At 43.3% G+C, this 8534-nt stretch overlaps 3 non-coding genes across 3 annotated transcripts; all 3 read right to left on the bottom strand.

Moving 5' to 3' along the window:
- Positions 1 to 5168: 5168 nt before the first annotated feature.
- Positions 5169 to 5243, bottom strand: Trnag-ccc (transfer RNA glycine (anticodon CCC)). The gene has a single exon. It is a non-coding gene; the product is annotated as a tRNA-Gly (tRNA).
- Positions 5244 to 5469: 226 nt separating this feature from the next.
- Positions 5470 to 5544, bottom strand: Trnag-ccc (transfer RNA glycine (anticodon CCC)). The gene has a single exon. It is a non-coding gene; the product is annotated as a tRNA-Gly (tRNA).
- Positions 5545 to 5770: 226 nt separating this feature from the next.
- Trnag-ucc (transfer RNA glycine (anticodon UCC)) lies at positions 5771 to 5845 on the bottom strand. The gene has a single exon. It is a non-coding gene; the product is annotated as a tRNA-Gly (tRNA).
- Between the last annotated feature and the right edge of the window lie 2689 nt (positions 5846 to 8534).

Genomic DNA, 8534 nt, shown 5'->3' with positions numbered 1-8534 from the left:
TGTGTGTGATGTCCTTAGGTTAGTTAGGTTTAAGTAGTTCTAAGTCTAGGGGACTGATGACCTCAAATGTTAAGTCCCATAGTGCTCAGAGCCATGTGAATCTTTTTTTTTTTTTCAACCCGAGCAAGTCGACGAATGACATTACTCTGGACACCTGTAATGAATGATAGCGTAAGAGTCAGTAACGTGTCTGGTTTTTAGTAACGTCAAGTTTACGTGAGTGGTGCACTGTGATGAGTTTTTGAATATATTCGAGGAGAGGAGGTGGATTACCGGAAAAAATGTATGGTTATACTTAAAAAAGACATGCTGCTGTTCATATCTTCTCAACGAACAAAAATATAACAAAGGCGATCATGCAGGTTGAGGGGGAACGTTCATGAAAATTTTCACAAATACAAAATAAACTGAAAATGTGAATTTTCAGTTTATTTTGTATTTTTGAAAATTCGTGGTGAAACCTTTATTCCTTAAGTTTCAATGATGAAATCACTTGAAAAATAATTTAATATATGATGCGACCTTCCTGCCACACCCACTTCAATACTAGCTCCGTGAACAACGATTCCGGGATCCATCTAGAAGGCTGTGATATATACTCTTTGGTGTTCTAGATCATCTGTGACTCTTGTCTGTGATATGAAGGGCAAGAAGTTGGAAGGAGAAAAGGGCATTGGTGGACACAACAGACTCTCAAAGAAGATGATATCGCTCTTCAATTGTACTATGGCAAGGCTATCAGACTGAACTTATCCAGTGTAAATGACATGGAAAGTGCAGTGTGGGCTATATATTTCCATATGATGTCACCAGATGAACATCCCGTTCATCATCTGTGCCACATTAGCTCGTGTAAATATCTGCAGGCTCAGAGCAATAACAGCCCCTTCATTCACAAGGAGAGGCTTCCAAATTGTATCCTGGACGTTGTCAAGCCCACTTACAGGTTTCTGGCCGAGCCTGAACTTCTAAAAATGTGTGTTCATGCCAAAACCTAGAACCAAATGAGCTTCTAAATCCAGTGATATAGAAACGGTGCCTTAAAATAAATTTTCTGCTACAGTTATCAGAATTGCAACTTATGATGCAGTTCTTGTATTTAATGATGGAAAGGTAGGGAGGATGAAGATATTAGGCAGAATACCCTTTAAGATAGGAAATTTCACTCAAAGCATCTTGAGAAAAATAGATTTACAGTGCTTCAATGTCAGTTGAATATCTGGTAAGGGAAAGAAGGCAGAAAACAAGAATCCAGAAGAGAAGCCTTGAAAGAAATGAGGACCTGAGTACAAAGCTGGGGCCTCCTGAAAACATGGCATTAAAAAAAACGTTACGTTCAACTTTAAATTTCGCTTTCTGAATTTTTTTAAGTTTATGTACCTTTTTCTCAGCATCTATGAAGACTACAACTATGAATTTTATACAGTTATTTCTGCAAACCCAATAAATGTTGTCTCAAGAGCAAATTTTGAAATTCTGAGTGTAAGCTGATATATAGGAGAAGAGTGCTTGGAATTTCGCATGAATTTTATAATATACTTACAGAATTATAATTAAAAATTATTAAAATTTTCCTGTTATATGTATTAACAAAAACCTCAAGAGAGAAGCTTACCCTTTGCAAAAAGATTGAACAGAGAAAATTTTGTAGCAATCTCTTGAATACTTTATGAAAAAAGGTACATATATTATTTTTGGAAATAAAATTTAAATTCCATAAAGTTAAATATGTATAATGCAAGGAACTTAAAAGTAAATATGTTAGTTTAATATAAGCATGGTACAAAATTCTTTGCCGTATCTTCAAACTTGTGGATTTGGTGCACATTTAAATAGTATGTGTTTTTCATGAACGTCCCTCTTTAACGTCGCATTGGTTGCTAAACATTATTTGTCTGATACATTTTTTAAAATTTTGTTTCTGGATTAATAGTTATTTGTGGAGGACAAGATAAATGGGACATACCATATATATTACATGCTTAATGTACTTAATCTTGTACAAACTCAGATATTGACGCAGGTATGGAGTTTTGAATGGATATGCTCCTTTTACCGGCGTTTGGAAGCTCTTGCAAAGACGAGTATAGTGATACAATGGTCGCTGTACACAGATGAGCCAAAACACTATGAGCAACTGATTAATAGCATGTTCGCCCACCTTTGAAATGCAGTTCGGCAGAGGTTGTGCGTGACGTGGATTTGACAAGTCACTAAGGTTTTCTGAGGTATGTGTCACCACATGTTTAGCACGGGTCACGCAGTTACCGTAAATCACGCGCCGGTGGTTTGTGCAAACGCAACTGGCTGGCGTCCTACAGCGCCCCAGATCACATATGATCACGTGATCACGTCCAGATCACGTGAACTGAGTGGTCCTCAGACCACGTAGCACGATTCTGGCCTTGTGACATGGACGATTATCCAGCTGTAAGATGGTATCACCATCGGGGAATATATAAAACAGGAAGGGATGCATGTGGAGCACAATAATACAGGGTGTCCCAAAAAGAATGACCCGATTTTGACTTCTAATTATACTGGCGAATGTCACTAGGTAACTGAAACAGCGCTAGGTGTAAGCGGCATGGCTAGAATTTCAGAAAAAACAGCTAGATGTCGCTACGAGCGCTGACCTGAAGCGTGCAGCCAGTCTCGCGCAATATGGCGTCCGCGCAACAGAAGGCGTATTGTGTTATTGAATTTAGTCGTACTCAATCAGTGATCGCAGTTCAGTGGGCGTTTCATATTCGATTACGTGCGAAACCACCATCCCCAAAGAACACTCGACGGTGGTATAAACAGTTTGAAGAAACAGGGTGCCACTGTTAAGGCAAAAGGTCTGGTCGGCCAAGCGTTCCTGAACAAACAGTGGAACAAATCCGCCGAGCATTTGAGCAGAGCCCCTGCAAGTTTACGCGTAGTGCTAGCCGAGAACTTGCGTTACCGCACATAACAGTGTGGCGTGTGTTACTGCGTCGTTTAGCCATCAAACCATATCGATTACAACTGGTACAAACTCTTCGAGATACTGACAAAGTGAAGCGAGTGGACTTTAGCAATGCTATTCTACAGGACATGGAAGATGACCCTTATGTCACGGTTGATGTTCAGCGATGAGGCAACTTTCCATATTAGCGATAAGGTTCACCGTCATAATGTGCATATATGGGGGCTCGAAAATCCTTATGAAACAACTGAACACGAACGTGATTCACCAAAAATGAATGTTTTTTGTTCTGTTTCGCAAAGCAAGGTTTATGGACCCTACTTTTTTGAGGAAGAAACCGTAACAGGACAATCATATCTAGCAATGCTTCGGAACTGGTTATTCCCACAACTTTAAACTGACAGTTTCATCTATCAGCAAGATCGACCACCACTGCACTGGCACAACAACGTGTACAGTTTCCTCAATGCCAACGTGCCTCAACGTTCGATAGGGCGTACAGGACCGCGAGACCAGGCTTTACACTCTTGTGGCCTCCTGGGTCCCCTGACTTAACACCATGTAATTTCTTCCTATGAGGATATGTTAAACAATGTGTTTACTTTCTTCCCTTACCTAGTGACGTTGATGAACTAAAAACCAGAATATCAGCTGCTGCAGCTTCAGTGACAGAAGACACCTTACGCTCAGTTTGGGATGAATTCGGCTATTGGCTAGATGTCGTCTGTGCAGCCAGTGGAGGATATATTGAACATTTATGATGGATTTTTATAAACTTCTGTCTTTTCTGAGTAATTTAGTACGCAATTTGATGGTGTTAAGCCCTTCTTCCGATTAATAATTCTATTTAAAATCAGGTCTTTTTTTTGGGACACCCTGTATCTATGTAATAGACAGCTGTCATGGTACCTTCGATTATTACCACATGTCCTATGAAAGACAAGGTTAATAGCGCCAAAAGCACACTACTGCCACAAAAGGCTGCATCCGTGGCGCAGTCCATGTTTCGAACAGTCCTTCGCTAGATGACGACGCATCCAGATGGGACCATCGAGCTGGTGTACTAAGAAACGCGATTCATCCGGCCAGCCGAAACGTTTCTATTGATTCACGGCCCTATCTTGATGGTGTCGTCGGACATACATGGGAAGGCGTAGGGGTTGTCTGCTACGAAGCTTCTTGTACTGCAGTGTTCGCTTCTACGGTCTGCTCCGAAACAGTTGTGCCTGCACCTGGAATGTACACTGTTGTCAATCAGCCACAGATCACCGCCTATCTTCGTTTGCCTGCTCGACCAACACCTTATCACCAACTCGTGATTTTATCGTGCTTCGACCACTCTGCATAGATTCTCAAGATAGCGCACGCGAGCAGCCGACTAGCTTCACCATTTCCGAGATGTTCGTTCCCCGGCGCAGAACTATCTCTTCACGGATTTAGCCCATTTGCAGCTCATGTATCTTGTGAGGCGCCTAATTTTTGTACCCAAAATTATTTTTGTCCATTTAAATACCATTCTTTGCAGAACCAACAGTTCATAAAACAGCATTGCGGTACATTAATAAGCGAGGTACAGATATCTACTTCTTCTTTAAACAGAACGGAGCTATTTTTTCCACCAGAATACCAGACCTCCATGAGACAAATTCGGCGATCTGGCTGTTTCTGTGATCTGCAAAGACCTAACCGAGTAAAAACAGATTGACCAGTCTCATATAAATTTTGTACTGTTGCTGCGGTCGTTGAATGCTCTGCAATCCAAAAGTTTAACTATTCTCCGATGAATCTTGCTTAATTGGGAAATATGAACTGTTTATAAGTCTACGATAACACAAGTAAAAATATTCTGGCAAACATGGTTCCACAAACCAGCCGTTTCGAGGAAGATGCGAATGTGCGGTTACCAGCTTCACCTGACTTCAGTACCAAGTACATTGGCGGAAAACAATCGCGACATCAAAAGATAATTAATGTAGACTAATGGAATTTCCGGAATATACAGGGTGAGTCACCTAACATTACCGGTGGATATATTTCTTAAACCACATCAAATACTGACGAATCGATTCCACAGACCGAACGTGAGGAGAGGGGCTAGTGTAATTGGTTAATACAAACCATAAAAATATGCACTGAAGTATGTTTTTTAACACAAACCTACGTTTTTTTTTAAATGGAACCCCGTTAGTTTTGAAACTTCCTGGCAGATTAAAACTGTGTGCCCGACCGAGACTCGAACTCGGGACCTTTGCCTTGGGCGGGCAAGTGCTCTACCAACTGAGCTACCGAAGCACGACTCACGACCGGTACTCACAGCTTTACTTCTGCCAGTACCTCGTCTCCTACCTTCCAAACTTTACAGAAGCTCTCCTGCGAACCTTGCAGAACTAGCACTCCTGAAAGAAAGGATATTGCGGAGACATGGCTTAGCCACAGCCTGGGGGATGTTTCCAGAATGAGATTTTCACTCTGCAGCGGAGTGTGCGCTGATATGAAACTTCCTGGCAGATTAAAACTGTGTGCCCGACCGAGACTCGAACTCGGGACCTTTGCCTTGGGCGGGCAAGTGCTCTACCAACTGAGCTACCGAAGCACGACTCACGACCGGTACTCACAGCTTTACTTCTGCCAGTACCTCGTCTCCTACCTTCCAAACTTTACAGAAGCTCTCCTGCGAACCTTGCAGAACTAGCACTCCTGAAAGAAAGGATATTGCGGAGACATGGCTTAGCCACAGCCTGGGGGATGTTTCCAGAATGAGATTTTCACTCTGCAGCGGAGTGTGCGCTGATATGAAACTTCCTGGCAGATTAAAACTGTGTGCCCGACCGAGACTCGAACTCGGGACCTTTGCCTTGGACGGGCAAGTGCTCTACCAACTGAGCTACCGAAGCACGACTCACGACCGGTACTCACAGGCAAAGGTCCCGAGTTCGAGTCTCGGTCGGGCACACAGTTTTAATCTGCCAGGAAGTTTCATATCAGCGCACACTCCGCTGCAGAGTGAAAATCTCATTCTGGAAACATCCCCCAGGCTGTGGCTAAGCCATGTCTCCGCAATATCCTTTCTTTCAGGAGTGCTAGTTCTGCAAGGTTCGCAGGAGAGCTTCTGTAAAGTTTGGAAGGTAGGAGACGAGGTACTGGCAGAAGTAAAGCTGTGAGTACCGGTCGTGAGTCGTGCTTCGGTAGCTCAGTTGGTAGAGCACTTGCCCGCGAAAGGCAAAGGTCCCGAGTTCGAGTCTCGGTCGGGCACACAGTTTTAATCTGCCAGGAAGTTTCATATCAGCGCACACTCCGCTGCAGAGTGAAAATCTCATCCCGTTAGTTTTGTTAACACATCTGAACATATAAACAAATACGTAATCAATGCAGTTTGTTGCATTGTAAAATGTTAATTACATCCGGAGATATTGTAACCTGAAGTTGACGCTTGAGTACCACTCCTCCGCTGTTCGATCGTGTGTATCGGAGAGCACCGAATTACGTAGGGATCCAAAGGGAACGGTGATGGACCTTAGGTACAGAAGAGACTGGAACAGCACATTACGTCCACATGCTAACACCTTTTTATTGGTCTCTTTCACTGACGCACATGTACATTACCATGCGGGGTGAGGTACACGTTCACACGTGTTTTCCGTTTTCAATTACGGAGTGGAATAGAGTGTGTCCCGACAGGTAGAACTACAACACATTCTCTGTTAATGCCCATTGACAGAATTGCACTCGATGATTAAAGTCATCACCATGTAATTGCTGATGTAGCGACACATGAAACGGGTGAAAGCGGTGACGATGCAGTATGCGCATGACACTACTTTGACTCAGTCCACCGACTCTCGCAATGTCCCGTGTACTCATGTGTGGGTTCATGGCAACAGCAGCTAACACACCAACTGCACCCGCGTCTCCTGTGACGGGCCTGTTACGGACCCGTTTGCGTGCTACGACCATACCTGTTGCATACAGTTGGCGGTAGATGTTTTGCAATGTGCGGCACGTTGGATGCTCTCTGTCCGGGTACCGTTCTGCATACACCCTGCAGGCTTCAGCTGCATTTCGTCGACACTCGCCACAGATGAGTATCATCTCCGCCTTTTCAGAGTTCGAATACACCATGCTCACAGTTCCTACAACACTGCACTATCACAGACGTCTGGTAACACGGTGTGCTACAGTTGGTCTGCGTGCGGAGACGAATGCAGAATAACAATAGCAGCAAGCGCTACATGCGGACACTGCGACAGCTAGACCAAACCACAACAGTGCATTACAGCCACACTCGTAAACACGGTCGTCATCGTAAACATGTCCCTGCAGATGCTGCTCGCCGACCGTGGCCCGTGTTTGTTACAACACGCAACTGAACGTCGGAGGTTTCAAGCGTCAGCTTTAGGTTACAATATCTCCGGATGTAATTAACATTCTACAATGCCACAAACGGGACTGATTACGTATTTGTTTATATGTTCAGATGTGCTAACAAAACTAACGTGGTTCCATTTAAAAAAAAACGTAGGTTTGTGTTAAAAAACATACTTCCGTGCATTTTTGTATGGTTTGTATTAAACAATTACACTATCCCCTGTCCTCACGTTCGGTCTGTGGAATCGGTTAGTCAGTATTTGATGTGGTTTACGAAATATATCCAGCGGTAACGTTAGGTGACTCACCTTGTATTTGTATGGGTAACACATTCAAGTGATTAACATCGCAAATTAATGTAAGCGCGAGATAAGCCACTGCAAATGTGAAATGCTGGTACATTAATAACAGGTGTAAACACTAGAATGTTGGATGCAAGCATGCAAACGTGCACACATTGTGTTGTGCCAATGACGGATGTCAGTTTGTGGAACGGAGTTCCATGCCTCATGCACTTGCTCTGTCAATAGAGGGGCACCTTGTGGATGACGCTGGAGTTGTTGTCCGGTTATGTTCCATATGTGCTCGATTGGAGACAGTTCTAGTGATCAAGTAGGCCAAGGCAACATATCGACACTCTTTTGACCATGTTTGATCGCAAAAATGGCTCTGAGCACTATGGGACTCAACATCTTAGGTCATAAGTCCCCTAGAACTTAGAACTACTTAAACGTAACTAACCTAAGGACATCACACACACCCATGCCCGAGGCAGGATTCGAACCTGCGACCGTAGCAGTCCCGCGGTTCCGGACTGCAGCGCCAGAACCGCTAGACCATTTGATCGCAACAGCGGTATGCCAAATACTGCTGAGTCTACAGTATACAATATGAAGAGACACATGAATCGAATGGTCGAAGGTTCGTATCACTCGGCAATTGCGAATGTAACGTCGAAATTCTGCAATGAAATTAAATCTGTGTGTACTATCTTAACGACTTTAAATGATCAGTATGATAGTGGAAGTACTTTTGAGAATGCGGTATATTTCTGCAAACACTTATGGGTATCGATGGTCCAGCAATTAAATAAAACGTAAGTTGAATAACAGGGAAACAATCGATTCGTATTTCACGTAATCAGTTATGAGCAACAACATAGCTCGCGAGATATTCAGTTCTAATTGCATACTACGTCTCCACTGTAGAAACGACCAAA

The sequence above is a fragment of the Schistocerca cancellata genome, chromosome 3 (genome assembly GCF_023864275.1).
Source record: "Schistocerca cancellata isolate TAMUIC-IGC-003103 chromosome 3, iqSchCanc2.1, whole genome shotgun sequence".
NCBI classification, from domain to species: domain Eukaryota; kingdom Metazoa; phylum Arthropoda; class Insecta; order Orthoptera; family Acrididae; genus Schistocerca; species Schistocerca cancellata.
The sequence above is the reverse complement of the archived record's forward strand: the minus strand, read 5'-3'. Positions and strand labels throughout refer to the sequence as shown.